This window comes from Mesoplodon bidens (genome assembly GCF_964165515.1).
Source record: "Mesoplodon bidens genome assembly, chromosome: 14".
Classification (NCBI taxonomy): Eukaryota; Metazoa; Chordata; class Mammalia; order Artiodactyla; family Ziphiidae; genus Mesoplodon; species Mesoplodon bidens.
The window spans coordinates 29,284,473-29,304,410 of NC_138170.1; the positions used below are offsets into that span (position 1 = coordinate 29,284,473).

A 19,938-nucleotide genomic window follows, 5' to 3' on the forward strand; every position below is an offset into this window, starting at 1 on the left:
CACCTTCTCCCTTTTATAATGGCAGAGTTTTCAAGAGGTTATTTGATTTCAAGGAAAAGAGACAGGAAGAATATAAATTCCTTTCAAGAATCTAAAATATGGTACAGGAGATGGGTGGGGCTGAGGCAGGCTCTCTAGAGTCTAGGCCTCCATCTATCCTTAATTCTCAGCCCTGGATACAGGGGGAAAATTACAGCTATTTAAGCTTTGTTATAATGTTACAAAGTATATTAGTTTCTTAGGGCTGCTTTAACAAAAATACTACAAACTGGATGCCTTAAAACAACAGAAATGTATTCTTTCAAAGTTCTGGAGGGTGACGTCTGAAATCAAGGTGTCAGCAGGGCCGTGCTCCCTCTGAAGGCTCTAAGGGAAGAAGCCATCCTTGCTTCTTACTGCTTACTGCTGGTGGTCCACAATGCCTGGTGTTCCTTGGCTTTTGCAGCTGTATCACTCCCATATCTGCCTCCACTGTCACATAACCTTCTCCTGTGTGTCCCTTGTGCCTCTCTGTCCAAATCTCCTTTTCCTTATAACAACCCTGCTGCTGGATTCAGGACCCATCCTAACCCCTATGACTTCGTCTTAACTTTCTGCAAATACCCAATTTCTAAATAAGGTCACAGTCACAGTATGTGGGGGAGACACTCACTATTCAACCCAGCAAGCAAAGTTACGATGATTTTATGTTTTAACTTTCGCTAAGAATTTATACTTTTATGGCCTACAAAGACATGTTGTTTCCTTAGCCCGGGAGGGAGGGAGGGGGGAGAGAAGTGGGAGGAAGAAGGCGCCTTGAACGCTGTTTCCCAAAGTATGTCTGGTAGAGCACTACTCTCAGGAAATGTCACATGAAACAGAATTTTCCAAGGTCAAGAGCGTTTGGGGGACCCTGTATTTCATCCTCCTCACAAAGCATCACCAGGCATCTAGGATATAAATGGTTGGGAAAAGTCCTGTTACAAGGACCTGGGTTTACCCTACCAATTCCAAAGTGTATTGGACAGGGAATTCTTTGTCTGTGTTAATGCGCTATATCGATTAAGTATTGCCTCCAACTTCATGAAATAGAAAACCAACTGCAGTAGCTTAGTCCAATAGGGGTTTATTTCCCTCACTTAGAAAGTTCAGAGTTTGGCAGCCCAGGGTTGGCTCAGTGGCTCACGATGTCGTCAACATGCCAGGCTCCTTCTGTCTCTCTGCTCTGCCATGCTTCGTAGGTGGTGTTCTTCCTCTTGAAAGTTTGCAGACCAGCTACTCCGTTTCCAATCTCCCAACTATTGATGTTCCATCAGATGTTACAGAAAAACCTGAATGAACTTTTTGGTCAACCGAATAGCTTCTAGACAGAGAGAGAAGGAGGAGGAAGTGCTGAGGGAGAAGGGATAGCATTTCTATCAGGAACTTACACTTGCCCAGAAATTCCCTGCTGATTTCTGCTTACACATTCTTTTTTTAATTTTTATTTATTTATTTTTTTTGCGGTAAGCTGGCCTGTCACCATTGTGGCCTCTCCCGTTGCGGAGCACAGGCTCCGGACGCGCAGGCTCAGCGGCCATGGCTCACGGGCCCAGCCGCTTCGTGGCATGTGGGATCTTCCCGGACCAGGGCATGAACCCGTGTCCCCTGCATTGGCAGTCAGACTCTCAACCACTGCGCCACCAGGGAAGCCCTACACATTATTGACTAGGATTGTATCAAATGGTTGCTTCTAGCTTCAGGGAAGGCTGAGAAGTGGAGGTTGAGGGGGCACACTGTGCCTTGGATAAAATTGAAGTTCTGTTAGTAAGAAAGAAGGGGTGAATATTGCATGGGCAGCTGGCAGTGACTGCCACACACACAATTTCCCATGGCATTAGTGACCAGGAGATCGCCGTTCTTAAACATTTGTCCCCACTGTCCTTCACAAGAGAATGCTTCCTATAGAATTTCAGGTTTTTCTCATCAGCCTTCAGGTTTAGTCCTGCCAAACATTTTCACTTAGAACATTCAAGCAGCTTAAGAGTGCCCATACTTGTATGGTTCCATGCTACACTAAGTGCCTTATAAATTATTTAATGGCTTGATGTGTATTTGCACTCCTAAACTAATTTCATTTTCTTCAATGTGCTCTAATGGATCTTGGACCTTCCCTCTCTAACAACCCGAAATCCCTTAAATATATAGCTGCCATATTTAAAGTAATACACTTGGGATGCACTGTAGAAGTTATCGCCAGTTCTTCTGGCCAACATTTAAAGCAGCAAAAAGACAGAGGCTTTCACTTTCTTAGAGGCAATAGATGCTGCCTTGTGGCCCAGGAAACCTCGTCAGTGGCAAAGGTCTTCAGTGATCACCACTGTGGCCACACATTCTAATCACCGGGAGAGCTAAAGCACATGCCTCCAATTCCAGGTAGGGCCTACAATGAAGAGCCTCCTGTAGGAGAAGGAGACTTCTCCTTTACTTTGTGTGGTCAGGGAGAGCACAGGCAGGGGGAAGGAGGCATTACTGCAGCATAACCTAGCTTAACCTGACGAATACAGCAAACAGTAATGTCAAAGATACAGAGACAGGGCTTCCTTGGTGGCGCAGTGGTTGAGAGTCTGCCTGCCGATGCAGGGGACACGGGTTCGTGCCCCGATCCGGGAAGATCCCACATGCCACGGAGCGGCTGGGCCCGTGAGCCATGGCCGCTGAGCCTGCGCGTCCAGAGCCTGTACTCTGCAACAGGAGAGGCCACAGCAGTGAGAGGCCCGCGTACCGCAAAAAAAAAAAAAAAAAAAAAAGATACAGAGACAAACAACAGATTCCAAAAGAGGCTTCTTTTTGATCTCTGCGTCAATTTGTGACATTTCTAACCTTACTTCTGTGGATGACTGAGGAGGAGGAAAGGGCCCACATGATAAGGCAATCAGGTCATCAAGCCTGAGCACGGGAATGTTCTTAACAAGTGAGGGCCTAGTGGCCTGGGGGGAAAGCAATCATACAGATTATGCTATTTTCCATTTTCTGCTGTGAATACAAGCTGTCTCCTTTGTTCTGGGTGGAGGTAACCAATCTGGGATGTCAAAACACCTGTTTTTCCTATCAGCAAGAACATGTCACAATTTTTTTAAACTCATAAAAATTTTATGCCATTATGAATTTCTAAGAAAGCACAGGTCACAGTGGCCTCATATCCAGTGTGATATGAAGGCTGAGGCTGAAAGGAGCAAATGCCCTTATACCATTTTGGTGGTTGATCTAGTGTACAAAACAATTGACTTTCAAATTGTAATGCCCCTGAGTGCAAAGGAAACAATTTGTTTATCCTTGAGTAATGTTTCAGAAAGGTCAGTCAGTCTGAAATTATAAGTGGCTCCAAGCCACCGACCCATAAAGAGATACTATCCCTGGAACATAAAACGTGTGTAGACGGTATAAAGAAAAGGGCAGAAGAGAGAATGAGTTTCTCTTGCTTGAGTGATTGTGCTGTGGCATGATGGGAGAGCACGTGGCATGATGGGAGAACATGGCATGATGGGAGAGCACATGCCATAGAGCTCTAGATTGTAATCTTGAGGTTTGGCTTCCTTGTTTGAATACACTTCTGAATTCTTCATTCCTGGACCATTTGCTATGCCTTTGCTGCATCTTAGCACTTGGCCCAGAGCCTCATTTGGTTTTTAAAAGCTATGAGTAGAAGACACAGACCTACTAGAGAATGGACTTGAGGATATGGGGAGGGGGAAGGGTAAGCTGTGACAAAGTGAGAGAGTGGCATGGACATATACACACTACCAAACGTAAAATAGACAGCTAGTGGGAAGCAGCCTCATAGCACAGGGAGATCAGCTCGGTGGTTTGTGACCACCTAGAGGGGTGGGATAGGGAGGGTGGGAGGGAGGGAGACGCAAGAGGGAAGAGAGATGGGAACATATGTATATGTATAACTGATTCACTTTGTTATAAAGCAGAAACTAACACACCATTGTAAAGCAATTATACTCCAATAAAGATGTAAAAAAAAAAAAGCTATGAGTAAATTCATCAGGAAAGCACTGATGCCCAAGTACATCCACCCAAAAACATATGTCTCATCAAAAATATTTGGCTCGTTTGGGGAGATCAACTTGGTGGTTTGTGACCACCTAGAGGGGTGGGATAGGGAGGGTGGGAGGGAGGGAGACGCAAGAGGGAAGAGATATGGGAACATATGTATATGTATAACTGATTCACTTTGTTATAAAGCAGAAACTAACACACCATTGTAAAGCAATTATACTCCAATAAAGATGTTAAAAAATAAAATAAAATAAAATAAACTATCAGTATTCTATATTTTTTAAAAAAATGGCTCAGGTGCTAATCCAGAAGCCCCAGGCTGTGCTCAGTGGTGGGAAACCCAGCCAGGGGGCAGTTGCTGTCTTGCAGGTAGGTGTGGATGAGACCTGGAACTCTGGGACTGCAGGCCAGGGGGGCTCAGTGGGTATTCGTAGGCTGGTACACTACCAAATAAAGACTTGACCCCAGGTATTTTGGGGTCCGGAGCCTGCGCGTCCGGAGCCTGTGCTCTGCAACAGGAGAGGCCACAGCGGTGAGACGCCCGCGTACCGCAAAAAAAAAAAAAAGAGGTTGGTGTATTCACCATTTGGAAAGCAACATGGTAATAATTGTTTCAAGCAAGAAGCATCACTGTATGCTAATCTATTGGGCAAAACAATGATGACAAAGGGGATGTTTATACAGTCTCAGAGTGCATCCCCACAAGGTACTTCATAATTACAAGAGATGAATAGTAACGTTACAGTAGAGAAGACTGGCAGTGCGTACCCCCTGAGAGGATGCTCAGAGAACACAGCACCAGCTCACTGCTAGTCCTGCCAAGAATGCACAGTCTTAACCTCTTCATGAGAACACATCTGACAGATCCAAACTGAAAAACATGCAGTGAAAGAACTGGCCTGGATCCTTAAAAAATGTCAAGGTTACGAAAGATAAAGGAAGACTGTGGAACTATTCCAGGCTGAAGGATCCCAAAGAGAAATGATCCTGGATGGAATATTGGACCAGGAAAAATATTGTTTTATTTTGCTCTCAGAGAATATTAGTGGCACAATGGCAAAAGTTTAAGAGTCTGTAGATTCAATAATAGGATTGAACCAATGTTAATTTTCTGGTTTTAATCATTGTATTTGGTTATATAAGAGAATGTCTTTGCTTTTAGGAAACACACACTGAAGTACTTAGAGGTAGATGGGAAGCATTATGTTTGCAGTTCAGTCTCAAATAGTTTTAAAAAATTAAGTGTGTGTGTGTGTACAGGTGTAAATATATGTATGTATATTATGTATGTAAATGCATATATACTGAGAGAGAGGATGCCCTCGGAAGAGGCAATACTTAGGATGAGTTATAAATGACAAGAAGGAACTAGCCAAGGAAGACCCTGTGAAAGGACAGTTCAGGCAGAGGGAACAGCTAGTGCAAAGGCCCTGAGGCTGGAAAGCACTTGGTGAGTGTAAACAGCAGAAAGAACTCCAGTGTGGCTGAAGCTGGACTGAGTGGGCAAGGGAGCAAGTGCTATGAGATGGGAGCAGAGAAGAGTTTTGCCTTTTTTCTGAGAATAACAGGAAGCACTAATGCATTTTAAACAGGATGGGGATGATGGGGACTGGCCCAGAGCATGGGGGAGATGGAGAAAAGTACATGCATTTGGGATTGTTTAGGATTAAAAAATCAAACAGGATGTGGTGGTGACCTGGATGTGCCCTCTGGTTCTCTTCTTTCAAGCTTTGGATCTGAATGGAACTGAACCTAAGATTTCAAGTGAACTGTAAAATGCCCCTACCCCATCCTTGCTATAGGTTTTGTTTTGTTTTCTTTATTATTCCCACACCCCTTTTCCAGACAGTGCCACAAAATACAGACCAGAGAGAGCAGGTTGCCACCGTGGGAGGAGCCCTCAGGAGTATGGAAATTATACCCAGATGTAAGGGCGACTGGTCTCCTCCAGAGGCACAGGCCCCATCTCCGAGGTTAGCATGGTGTTTCTAACATCCCAGCACAAAGCAGGGAAGTGCCATGTGCTGGAGACCAGATCCCCCTCTACAGCCAGACCACTGCTTCGGAACACTCCCACCCAGGGAGAGCAGCTGTCTGTGCCGACCCGGAGATTGCCTACCCCTCCCTCTTGAGAAAGACAGCAGATGCTTTTCTATAATGTCAATTACCCCAAGGAATGTCATCATTTTTATGATTAATCAGTTGCTGAGTGTATACTCAGGGACATATGTCAGGTGGGTATCCAAGGACAACAAAAGACCCTGCGAAGAGGAGATAAAATGAATGCAGCCCTATAGCTGACAGTTAGAGAGACAGATTAACTCGGTATATTACACAAATATCTCTCCATGTAGACTATGGCCAAAACAAGGACTATTTTAACCTAAATTCACCATGAAACAAATCTATTTTTAAAACCTATAGGTTTTGTAAACTCGGGGGGGGGGAGTTGTGAATGATAAATATCCCCTTGACACAACTCAAATAATAATGAGCTGGGGAGTCTGCAACTATGACTGTCACTTATAAAATAGCACCCAATAAATAAAAAATAGCTCTTGCGCTTAAAAGGATTCTTCCAAGAAGGAATCTAATCAAACAGGAGTATTCTACTTGCATTCTGAGGCCCAGTTCAAATGTCAACCCCGGGCTTCCCTGGTGGCGCAGTGGTTCAGAGTCCGCCTGCCGATGCAGGGGACACGGGTTCATGCCCCGGTCCGGGAAGATCCCACATGCCGCGGAGCGGCTGGGCCCGTGAGCCATGGCCGCTGAGCCTGCGCGTCCGGAGCCTGTGCTCCGCAATGGGAGAGGCCACAACAGTGAGAGGCCCGTGTACCGCAAAAAAAAAAATAAAAAAATTGTCAACCCCTTGTGAAGTTTTCTCTGATCTCTCGAGCAGAATGAACAGGGCTCTCCTCCAAGCCCTTCCAGCATCATCAGTGGGGAGTGGAATTATTCATCATGGTGAGTCTCTCTGAGGAGTCTCTTCAATTTCAGTACCTAGCATACTACTCAGCTCCCTTCTCATTCTAGAGCCTTAAAGACGATGCAAATATGAAAAGGATTAGTAGTAATAGAGCTGCTGACACTTAGGGAACAGTACGTGGGGCCAGGCACTAACTCCATGCAATCATTCTTTTACTCCTCACAATAACCTACATGAAGTAGGTGCCACCAAGATGAGGAAACTGAGCAAGAGAAGTGATGTGTCCAAGGTCACACTGCTAGTAAGTGGGGACAATCAGGACTCTAATTCAGGCATTCTTACTCTGCCACCTCCCAGATGGGGGTGAGATGAGAAATCACCGGCCTGGGATCTTCCCGGACCGGGGCTTGAACCCACGTCCCCTGCATCGGCAGGCGGACTCTCAACCACTGCGCCACCAGGGAAGCCCCAACTTCTTTTTTTGTTTGTTTGTTTAGAGCCCATTTTCCTATTTTTTTCAAAAATTTTATTGTGATAAAATACAAAAAACATACCATCTTTGTTTTTTCTTTTTTACAACTTTATTGGAGTATAATTGCTTCACAATGGTGTATTAGTTTCTGCTTTTTTTTTTTTTTTTTTTTTTTTCTTTTTGCGGTATGCGGGCCTCTCACTGTTGTGGCCCCTCCCGTTGCGGAGCACAGGCTCCGGACGCGCAGGCCCAGCGGCCATGGCTCACGGGCCCAGCCGCTCCGCGGCATATGGGATCCTCCCAGACCGGGGCACGAACCCGTATCCCCTGCATCGGCAGGCGGACTCTCAACCACTGCGCCACCAGGGAGGCCCTAGTTTCTGCTTTATAACAAACTGAATCAGTTATACATATACATCTGTTCCCATATCCCTTCCCTCTTGCGTCTCCCTCCCTCCCTCCCACCCTCCCTAGCCCACCCCTCCAGGCGGTCACAAAGCACCGATCTGATCTCCCTGTGCTCTGCGGCTGCTTCCCACTAGCTATCTACCTTACGTTTGGTAGTGTATATATAACATACTGTCTTAATCATTTTTAAGTGTTTTAAGTGTCATACAGTTCAGTGATTGCCCTCGTTTAATTCTCTTCATTGCTCTTATCACTCTGAGTTTTTAAAATTTATTTTCTTGAAGTATAGTTGATTTACAATGTTGTGTTAATTTCTGCTGTACAGCAGTGATTCAGTTATATATATATATATATTAATATACATATATACACATTCTTTTTCATGTTCTTTTCCATTATGTTTTATCAGAGCATACTGAATATAGTTCCCTGTGCTATACAGTAGGACCTGTCATTTATCCATTCTGTATACACTGGTTTGCATCTGCTAATCCCAAACTCCCAATCCATCCCTCGCCAATGCCCTGCTCTGAGTTTTAAATAGGATGTTATTTATTATCTATCTAGGATGTAAACTCCATGAAAACAAGATCCTTACCTGTCCTATAAACTAGTACATCTCTCCTCGTACCTAGAACACTGTCTGACACCTAGAAGGCTCTCAGTTAATACTGATTCATGAATGACTGATTGTAAGTGGCTGAATGGAGAAATATGACCCAGCAGCATTTGGTTCCCACGCGTCACCCCCTCTGGCCTCTCCAGGCTCCTCGGCTCTGCTCTCACATTAGCTTTCCTTTGATTCCTCATACTGGCCGTGCTCTGGTCCACCACAGGGCCTTTGTACATGCTAATGCCCCAGCCTGGAATACTTTCTCCTCCCTGCTTCATTGTTGACTCCTATTCTTCCCTACAGTGTCAGCACAAAGGTCGCTTTCTTAGAGATGCTGTCCCTGACCTGCCTGACCTGCTTTACTAGGAGGCCAAATTCGCTAATGATAAGGATTCCCAGCACAGCATGCCCCTCCTACACAGCAGCTGTCACGGGTGCAGGTACAGTTGTTTCTGTAGTTACAGGTCAGTGCCTATTTCCTGCACCAACCTCCACCTTCCATGCTTGCCGGGATGTTGCCTGGTTTTGCTCACCATTCTACCTTCTACACGGCATTTGCTGAATGCTTATTTCCTCAGCTGAATCACGCAACATCTAACAACAGCGTTCGTCCCTTTTCTGCAAGAGTGTTCCATTTGGATGGAGTTGATTGAATGAGCAACTCGGCCAATTTAAATCTTCAGTGTTTGGTAGAAAATTCTTGTCAGTGTTCTTTTAATACTGTGAAGTGTTCAACAGTGCTATTAAATTATTCCTTAGCCTTTACTTCTGTCAGATACTTACTCAGAGTTTTAAAATAGTCAAATGCATTTTGTTTGGAATGTTCAGTCCAAATGCTTTCATTTTCAATGCTGAATGATTTGTAAGCATGTAATATTGTGACCCTAAATTGCCAAATGAAGCTCATTTGATTTACTAAAAATGCCAACATGATCTGCAAGCTGGGGTAGTCTTGTTATGTTTCAGAGGAATCTAGCTAAGTTTCTTATCAGAAAAATATACTCAGAATAATTTCTTGCTTCATGTGAAACGTTTAAACCACCTCTCTGCCTTAAACTTTGTTATGAAAAACCAATATTCTGGAATTCACTCCCCAAGTTATTATGAGTAATTCTGAGAAGGGAATATTTAAAGACAATGTCTTCATTTTCTTGGCAAATTAAAACCTTGGTTTGAAAGGCATTGCCACCTTCTTAATAGCTTGTGCTTGTCTTTGCTGTGCACAGAGATGGCTTTAAATAAGCTACAACCACAGCTTCCAGGAGGCTTTACTTCTGGGTTTTTAAAACCAGGTTCTTAAAAAAATAAACCTGACAAATCTTCCTGAGTTTTACAAACTTATTTGCAATTTTACACACTTATTGAGAAGAAAAAACATTTCTTCTCTTCTTGTATCAATGTTAAGTTTTGAAGTGTGCATCCTCTCATAAATTACCTGGGTGATTGTAATGTACAAAGCAGCAGCATAAAGATAACCACAAGTTACCACTGTCAATGACACTGAACATTTTCTGTAGAGCAGAGATGCCTCATGTTCACATGTATCTCATGGTAATCCAACTCCCAGAGAGACAGGGTAGAAATACAGCCACATTATACTTTGCACTTACCCTTTTATGAGTCATACATACAATGTACATATTATACAATTGTACATACACATACATACACATTACTGTGTTGGGCGATACATACAAAACCTTGCTCTCTTTTTATGGGTAATTATTTCACTTCATCTAAAAGAGACAATATATATATAAATATTAGAATTTAGAGAAGAACACCCAAAACTTAGTTTTGTCCTGTCAAGAGCTGGCTCCAAGCAGGTATAGCTGAGCTGCTTGTGGTGTTTCGTTCAGCCCAGTGCATGTATCCACTGGTGATGTACCTGATGGCACATTTGCATGTGAGCAGACATGAATGGGCTTTACTTTCCAAAAAATTACCGACTCAGAAATAGAATTTTCCTATTCAAGGACATGTTTTAGGCAGTTCTCAAATCTGCAGAAGGAAAAGAAGTCATGGAAAAGAAGAATTAACCCAAGATATTGGTAGTCTCAGACATACTTAAATTAGGAATATTAAAATGCATGGCTTATTATAGTTTTTCAAATAGTTAGAGAAGGTGGAATCAAATGCCCGTAGAACCCCTGCTGCATTTCTTTAGAATCTTCAGGGTTCTCAGAACACAGTTTGAAAACTTCTAAACCAGATCAACATCCTCATTTTATTGCTGATTAGAGGGATGTGAAAACTTGATCAATTGATTTGCCTGCAAGCCCATCGCTGGGTGGGGTGTGTGGTGAAGGAGCTGAGATTATGATCCTGCCCTCCTGACTTTAGGGTGGTTAGGACTGGTCTGAAGTGAGAGAGGAAGAGGCAGAGAGAAAGAAGAGAGAGAAAAGAGGAGAGAAGGAGAGGAGAAGAGAGGAGATGAGAATGAACCAGTTAATGTCAAAGGCAGACAATAAATAGTGATTACCTAGTTAGAGCTGCAAATGATGGTTACTAGTTAGATTTTATAAAATAGCCTTAATTGGGCTTCCCTGGTGGCGCAGTGGTTGAAAGTCCGCCTGCCGAGGCAGGGGACACGGGTTCGTGCCCCGGTCTGGGAAGATCCCACATGCCGTGGAGTGGCTGGGCCCGTGAGCCATGGCCGCTGAGCCTGCGCGTCCGGAGCCTGTGCTCCGCAACGGGAGAGGCCACAGCAGTGAGAGACCCACGTACCACACACACACACACACACACAAAAATAGCCTTAATGTTTTAAAGGGCATTTTTAGGTTTACAGCAAAATTGAGCAGAAGGTACAGAGATTTTCCTATTTACTCCCTGCCTCACATACATAGCCTCCCCCCTTGTCAACATGCCCAACCAGCATGGTACATTTGTGACAATCCATGAACCTACACTGACTCATCATTAGCACCCAAAGCCCGTAGTTTACATCGAGGCTCAGTTTTACTAGTTAGATTTTAAGTAAAGCTTCATGTTGGAGGAGGGGCTTCCCCCAGCCCTGGAAAGAGAGGTAGGGCCCAGATTGTCACCACCCACAAAGGTGTGGCACATCCTTATTGTACCACAAGCTGGGGGCAGGTTGTTCCCCTGTGGGCCGCGGCTCCCTCCCACTTCTCCAATAACTAGTGGCTCTTTGTATGGCAGTCCTAGTGTGCGGCGGCTGTCCTGGTCCGAGGCAGGGTGATACACCATGAACCAGTCGCGAACATGGATCTGTTCCTTCCCTCCTGAACGACTGCAAAGCCAGAACTGGATCGTTTTCTGTGTTGAGAGTTGTGCTTCTTATAGGCTTATTATGCCTGGGGCTTGTGGAACCTATGACTTTCCCTAGAAGTTGCCTGATTAAACACTAACATCTAATGCAAGTAAGCAGCCGTTTTCTAAAATGGGGCCGTTGCCGAGTAATAGCACATATTCTTCCCTTCCTCCTTTTACTGCTCCCACCCCCCACTGACTGGGCTGGCTTCGCTTGCAGGTAACCTCCTCCTGCGCCCTTTTCTTGCCTCCTCCAGCCCTGATAGATTTTTAAATAAATTTATTTTATTTATTTTTGGCTTCATTGGGTCTTTGTTGCCTTGCACAGGCTTCTCGTTGCGGTGCCTTCTCTTGTTGTCGAGCACGGGCTCTAGGCACGCGGGCTTAAGTAGTTGTGGCTCACGGGCTCTAGAGCGCAGGCTCAGTAGCTGTGGCGCCCAGGCTTAGTTGCTCCGCGGCATGTGGGATCTTCCCAGACCAGGGCTCGAACCCATGTCCCCTACATTGGCAGGCGGATTCTTAACCACTGTGCCACCAGGGAAGCCCAGCCCTCATGATTTTTGTTTTCTGTCTCTATACTGATACATTCTCTTTCCCAGTTTTACATATTTGCTATTTCTCTCCTTTACTGAGTTGCTAAGAATGCGTCTACTTATTTATAACCAGCTCTTGGATTAATCAGTTTTGTTTCATTAATTTTTATTATCTTATTTAATTCCTTTCCTCTTTCCTTAGGTTTATTCTGTTTTTCTAACCTTTAAAGCTGAATGCTTAGCTATTTTATCTTCATTCTTGTTAATGGAAGTATTAAGGCTATGAGTTTGTTTCCAAATATGGCTCTGGCTACAGCTCCTAATTGTCAATATATCATGTCCTCTGTCATTTTCTAAATAATATGCGATTGCATATTATATGTGAGGTTAATAATATGCGAGGTTAGACTTCCTCTCTGAACAAATGTTATTTTGGGGAGAGTTTTAAGATTTCTAGTTGGCAGTTTTTGGGTTTTTTTTTTGCCGTACGCGGGCCTCTCACTGTTGTGGCCTCTCCCGTTGCGGAGCACAGGCTCCGGACGCGCAGGCTCAGCAGCCATGGCTCACGGGCCCAGCCACTCCGTGGCATGTGGAATCTTCCCGGACCGGGGCACGAACCCGCGTCCCCTGCATCGGTAGGCGGACTCTCAACCACTGTGCCACCAGGGAAGCCCCAGTTGGCAGTTTTTTGTTGTTAAAATTTATTAGCTGGTTTTAATGTTTTGTGGTCAGAGAATATGTCTTTCTCAGTATTTAAGGTTTACTGGAAGTTCCTTTGTATCCTAACTTGTAATGAATTTTTATAAATGTTCCATTAAGGTATAATACAAATATCTCTAAGACCTCCTGCCTGTTTTTAATATGCAATTTACCTTTTCTTTTAATACGCAATCAAAATGGTTCAAGCCCCTATTCTACAAACTGTGGGAAGGCCTGTGCCTTTCCCAGATTCCCCAAGACTTTCTGCGTGGAGGGGTGAGCATTTCTTGGTCCACCTCCTACTCCATGCTTTTGGTGCTTCTGACCATGACCTTACCCAGCAGGCTGTTGGTCATGACAGGCCCATTACACTGCAGTATCAAGTCACGCCATGATCTCAGTGGCTGAACACAACAGAGATTTCTCTTTTTTTTTTTTTTTGTGGTACACGGACCTCTTACTGCTGTGGCCTCTCCCGTTGCGGAACACAGGCTCCGGAGGCGCAGGCTCAGCGGCCATGGCTCACGGGCCCAGCCGCTCTGCGGCACGTGGGATCTTCCCGGACCGGGGCACGAACCCGTGTCCCCTGCATCGGCAGGCGTACTCTCAACCACTGCGCCACCAGGGAAGCCCGAGATTTCTCTCTTGCTCCTGCTGCACGTCCACCGAATTTTGGTGGGGAGACCTGTCCCATGTCTTCCTTACTCAGAGACTTAAGCTGGTGGAGTTGTCACCATTTGGAAATTGCCGGTAGCTGCAGCAGGAGGAAGGGTTCTAAAATGCTTCTTTCCAGATGAACACCTGTCCATATTTCATTGACCACAAAAAGACACGTGGCAAGACCAAACTGGAAGAGAGTGGGGAATTACCACCCTCGCCTATACCTGAAAGTAGAGAGGAAACAGATACCGGTGAGCATCACACTTGAGAGCCTGCCTTCCAGAGCAGTTGCCCTCTTTTTTAGTACATTTGCTCTCACCAAACCTGTCCTTTCTCCTTTATTCTCCCAAAGCACCACTAACCCAAGGCTCTTCTGCATGTCAGACTTTTAATCAAAGGGTGAGGCAGACAGAAGGCATCCACAGTATAGGGCTGGAAACAACTTTTACATTCAATGACAGACATCAGTGATTCTCGAAATGAGAATTTTTCACTGTCTGCTTCTGTCTACAGGCCTCTCTTTTTTGCTGTGTTCTGTCCCAGTGCCCCTGCCTGTCCCTGCATCTCTCATCTTTCCCCATTTGCTGTTGGTGCAATAATTACTTCCTCTGTAGGGCAATTTATCCCCTTGTCTCACCATCTTTTTCCACATCAAGGCTGGGGAAGGTTGGCAAATAAAAGGAAACACTTGTTTCCTTTACTAACTGCACTTCTGACACCAAATGTCTGACTTTATTTCCCCCACACTGACCAATTCTCCAACACTAGCTGGGTGTCCCATAATTCAATTCAATTCTGACACTGTTTACCTGGAGTAAGATCCTACAAGTTAAGGGCTCAGTCCCGTGAGGTTGCCCCCATTTCAGATACCAATTGCAAGTCCAGGCCTTTGCAACTTCTGACTGACTGTCTATAAACCAGGGGTTCCCACAGCCCCCTCCTTGGGTTCAATAATTTGCTAGAACAGCTCACAGAACTTGGGGAATCACTTACTTACATCCACCGGTTTATTATATAATAAAGGATATAATAAAGAATAAAGATGAACAGCCAGATGAAGAGGTGCTTGGTGAGGTCTGGAAGGGTCTCAAGTGCGAAAGCATCTGTCTCTGTGGAGTTGGGGTGCACCACCCTCCCAGCACATGGGTGCGCTCATGCTCTCCAGACCCTGTACTTTAGGGATTTTTATGGAGGTTTCATCACATAGGCATGATTGATTGATTATTATCTCAACCTCCAGCTCTTCTCCCCACCCCAGAAGATAAAGGGTGGGGCTGAAAGTTCCAAGATTCTACTCATAGCTTGGTCTTTCTGGTGACCATCCCCCAGCCAAGAGCCTACCAACAGTTACCTCATCAGAACAAAAGATGCTTCTATAATCTAGGAACTTCCAAGGGATTTAGGAACTCGGTGTAAGATGCGTTTATCACCCCCTCACTTAGGAAATTACGGGGGTTTTAGGAGCTCTGGGTCAAAGACCAAATATTAGAACAAAAGTCACTCCTAGCACCCCTATTATGGAAATTTATAAGGGTTTTAGGCACTCCAGGTTGGAACTGGAGGCACTGACTAGTATATATATTTCTTATTACTTCACAGCAAGGGAGGCAGGAGCTCACTTTTCATTTTTTAAGGGTCCCATCAAAAAATTTCCTAGGCCAAAAAACAAGACAAAACAACCCACCCTCTCCACTATGTCCCTGAATAAATGATGCTTTTCTTAGAATAAAGAAAAGCTTTGCTGAAATGTTTGTTTTAACTGGCATTTTATTCTGCTCTAGATGCTTGCAGTGAAATTCTTTTGTATAATGTTACGTTCAGTATACACCTTGCTATCTAAATCTATTGGGTTCCTGAGTTTGTATTGTGAGGACGTGGATAGTGAGGGATTCTCTTAAATTTAATTAATCAACCTATTCATGTTCTTTACCTCCTTGCCCATTTTTTTAGCCTCTTTAATTTGTCATGACTGAGAAGCATATTAATGTCATCCATTATTATTGGGATCCTGTTATTTTCTCAACAATTCTCAATAGATTTTGCTTTATATCTACAGTCCAATACTATGTTATGTGATGCATAATAGTTCAATATGATATTTTCATTGTGGGAATTACTCTTTTCAAATATAAAATAATCTTTTTATCATCTAGGTTTTTTACCTTGAATTTAATTGTTTTTGACATAAATATTGCAACTCATAGATTGTTTACATTTATTTCTCCCTGGTGCATATTTATCCAGCTAATTACTTTTAGTCATGTTGTATGACTTCAACAAATACATATCTTTTTTTTTAGATCTGCATAAGATTTATTGATCAGATTGTTTTAGAAAACCAACAGCAAAACACTGACAAGATACATAAATACAGATTGGACATTTTAGGGTAAATTCACTATATTTCCTACCTGCTTGTAGGAAACCAGGTAAGGTGGGAAAAGCTGTCCTGAACATACGACATGCACACCAGAGTGCAAAAGGACTTCCACACTATTTAACAGGACTGTGGCAAATAGTGTTAAAGTAAGGCAAGCATCGTGTGTGGCCTAAGCATACCCTGTACCAAGAGCTAAGCCCAGGCTCGCCTCAGAGGCTGCATGTGAGTGAGGTTTCCCTTTCTTGCCTAGTTCTTCCAGTAAAATCCTCATTGGCAGGTGCCTTTACAGGGAGATGCCTGGTGCTGTCCCTGCTCAGACTCTGTGTACAAGGAAGTGGCTTTAGAGAAAGTCAGTGTGTTTCTGATGCCTCTTTTGTATTCTAAATGTGCAACTAGTAAAACAGCAATTACTAACTACAGCTTGGTGAAACTGCCTCTGACTCACCCTGTACAGTGACTAAACACGGCCTTTTAAAAACTTCTAAAAAGTGAAAAAAAAAGAGATAAAAACATGAAAATTATATTAAAAAGATGGTACCACTTTTGAAGCACAACTCAAAACTTCTTTTCTTAACACCAGATGAGGGAAGAGGTCACTTTCCACTAAATCTAATGACCTTAGAAGGGAAACGCCACTGCTGGGCATGATCTGGTGGCAACGCACACAGAGGTTACAGAACTCTACCAAGCCTACCTGAGGCCCTGCCAACGCTCCTAGAGCACCCGAGGCATTTGGGGAACCTAAGCAATTTAAGCAAATGCTGACCAGTTTTGGAAGCTTATGATCATAGGACCATACACCCTCATCCATCCTGGAGCTCAATGCTAGAACAATGAAGAATAAGGAAATTGACTTTTTGTGCTATATCAGAGTGCTGGCAGGTAGACAATTCAGTAACCCATGCCACCTTCTAAGCATCTTTAAGACCACATAAAGACAAACTGGTTTTACAGAATTAAGACCAAGTAGTCTTAGAGGATAATTCAACCTTTTCTACAAGCCAAGCTATATGGGTTATAGGAAACGTTGAGGCTCCTTCAAGAAGGGTGGAGGGCTTCCCTGGTGGTGCAGTGGTTGAGAGTCCACCTGCCGATGCAGGGAACACAGGTTCGTGCCCCGGTCCGGGAAGATCACACATGCCACGGAGCGGCTGGGCCCGTGAGCCATGGCTGCTGAGCCTGCGCGTCCGGAGACTGTGCTCCACAACGGGAGAGGCCACAACAGTGAGAGGCTCGCGTACCGCAAAAAAAAAAAAAAAAGAATAGTGGAAAAGCAAGTATTTGCAAAGAGCCAAAGAAATGTAATGCATCATACACAGCTTTTTTCTTCCAATATGTGCTAAGAGTTCTTTGGTGGTTACAGGAGAGACAGTCTAGAACACAGGGCGGGAGACTATGCCAAAGCAGAAGAGTGAAGAGTGACATCTAAACTCACCATTAACCGCTGTCATCAGGTTGACCGCCTACAGCTAACTGGGCTGCTTATATGTTTGCTGGTTTCTAGCCCCTCTGTGATTCCTGCTTTTCAATTTCTAACTACACATTAGCCCCACTCCATTGAAAAGGAGGTGCTTGTGGGAAAGGGTAGGGAGAATGAAGAACTATAAATGAATCAATTGTTTGATAGATAAGTTGAAACACTGATTATCTATGGATTTCAATTATCTGTGCTTTACTCTGGGTAATGAAAGGTCACTGTTAATACACCTTTTGCTTAGAAATATTAATGTTTATTATTATATTTTTAAATCTAGCGATGTAATGGACATTAATAGTTTAGAGCAAATTTTTACATCATGTCACCAGGGCCCTGAAAAAAGAAGATTTGCCAGTAGAAAGGGTTTCAGTTTGGCCCCTGAACAGTTAAAATTTCAATCTATTCTATACTGGTTTATAGATTTTCCAGAATATGGAAAATACTTTATTAAATGAAGAAAGCATCATTTTTCTTCATTTAATAAAGTATCACATTCACAGATAAATTAGTATATACATGGGAGTATTAAATATTAGATTTTAATTCTCCATTTAGAAAACTGCTTACAGGTAGACTTCCTTGTTCCTAGGCAAAGAAATGTAAGGTATGCAAACATGAGATAGTACAAAGATGACTGGGGAAAAGTCTCAATTCTAACAAACTGAAGAAACAATAAATCTCTAAGAGTTGGAGTAAGGAGACACTGGACTTGAAAGTCCAGCTTTACCAAGAGTTGGCCTAAGCCAGCCAATCACATCTCAAATTTTTGGTATAATTTGACTCTAAAGTAATGAGCTGGCTTCCCCAAGACAGATACAAAATAGTACTCTACCTGCTTTATAGTCACACCTTATATATAATCTGTATATATCCATATGTGTTTCTATATATTGCACTTAAACTTACAGGACTGCAGTAAGATGGCTGGGAGTACCTCAAAGAGGCAGAGATGCAGCAGGCATAAACTTTCCTAAATAGAGTAACAGCGCCAGGAATTCAGAGTGCTGGCTTTGGATATACTAAAATGCCTGGTGACTCCCTATGTAAAATTCTAGTCATCTACATTTAAGTCATCATATACACAGTCTCATCTGGCATCCAGAGCATGTGCACATGTGTGCTTCTATAGCCCTCAGAGCTGATCATACTACATCATTTTCACTAGTGTTATATTAAAAGAAAACACCTTAGACCAAGGATATGTACTTTTATGAAAACGTCACACACAAGGTCTTGGATGTCAGGTCTCCAAAGTCTACCTCAAAGAAGACCGCCTTCAGAAGGTTTTAAAAAGGATGTTAGCAAGTGTGGATTGAACCAGTCTCTCTTTCAGATCTCTGGTGTCATAGAACTAGAGACCTGCTTATATCCCAAGGACTATGGAAGGATAAGCACAGAGGCTGAGCATTCAGTCTTTGGTCCCTATCAATCCAGGACAAAGATCCTTTTGCCACCCTGGCTAGTGTGACTTGTTTAATTATGGATAGTTTCCCCCCAAACTTCCAGAGACTAGATTGGAGTCATGCAGCAAAGCTTTGTTTTGAACTAATGGAGCTGCTCAGACTGACTTGCTCTGGAGAGAGTTCCTCATTGGAACAAGCCTAGCAGGGGGTGGTAAGAAGTTAAAGGCCTGACTGGTCATGGCAAGAGGGGGATGGGCCTCTAGAGGAGTTGCTCCTTTTCCTGCCTCTCCCCTAGCCCCTCACTCCCCCAAAAGGACCCAGACTCACAGATGGAAGGTTGTTACAAGACCTTGCAGAACACAGGTTCTACGAAATCAACCCCACATGGATGGGAGGTTATAATAAGGCCTGGAAGTTAGGAGTCCAAGTCTAGAGGCCACATTTTTCTCTTCCCCAGAACTGAACACTAGATGGTAACCTTTTAGCCATAACTCAAGGGTGATTTTAAATCCACACATGAGCCTAAGAGATTCCCTTCTGGGACAAAGGAAAAAGAAGAATAATTTTAAAAGCTAAGTGAAAAAGAGGCACTTAAAGCAAAAACATGGTCCTAGTCTCCCATCTGAGTCTCCTGTTATGATGTAACCAACGGGATGATCAGCACTGTGCCCTCCTGCACACCTTTAACACCTTTCATACACTGAAGGACTTCCAGCTGCTTACGTCTCTGTGACCACTCTAGCAGCCTGATGGCAAAGCAAGTGAAAATTTAGGTCATTTCTTTTTTAGAATTAAAATACCACACAAAACAAACCAGAACTAAAATTTCACACCAAAGTGAATGATCCTCAGTTTCATTCCTTCCTCATGTTAGTTTTAAAAATGATACTTAGTTCATCAGGAAGAATGACCTGTGGCTTTTCCCCAAGACCTTTTTCCAGTTACTAGGCAATTACAGCACCATGCACATTAAAGCAGACAGAAAACGAGGCAAAAAGCTAAGAGAAAAATCAAGGGCCAATTGGCTTTCTAGAGATAAAACCCATTGCCTGAGAATATGGCAGGTGC

The 19,938-nt window shown here is 43.6% G+C and overlaps 1 protein-coding gene across 4 annotated transcripts in view; it reads left to right on the forward strand.

Moving 5' to 3' along the window:
* Positions 1 to 19,938, forward strand: part of ADD2 (adducin 2) — a 113,843-nt gene that overhangs the window by 19,584 nt on the left and 74,321 nt on the right. The gene's annotated exons all lie outside the window — the stretch shown is intronic.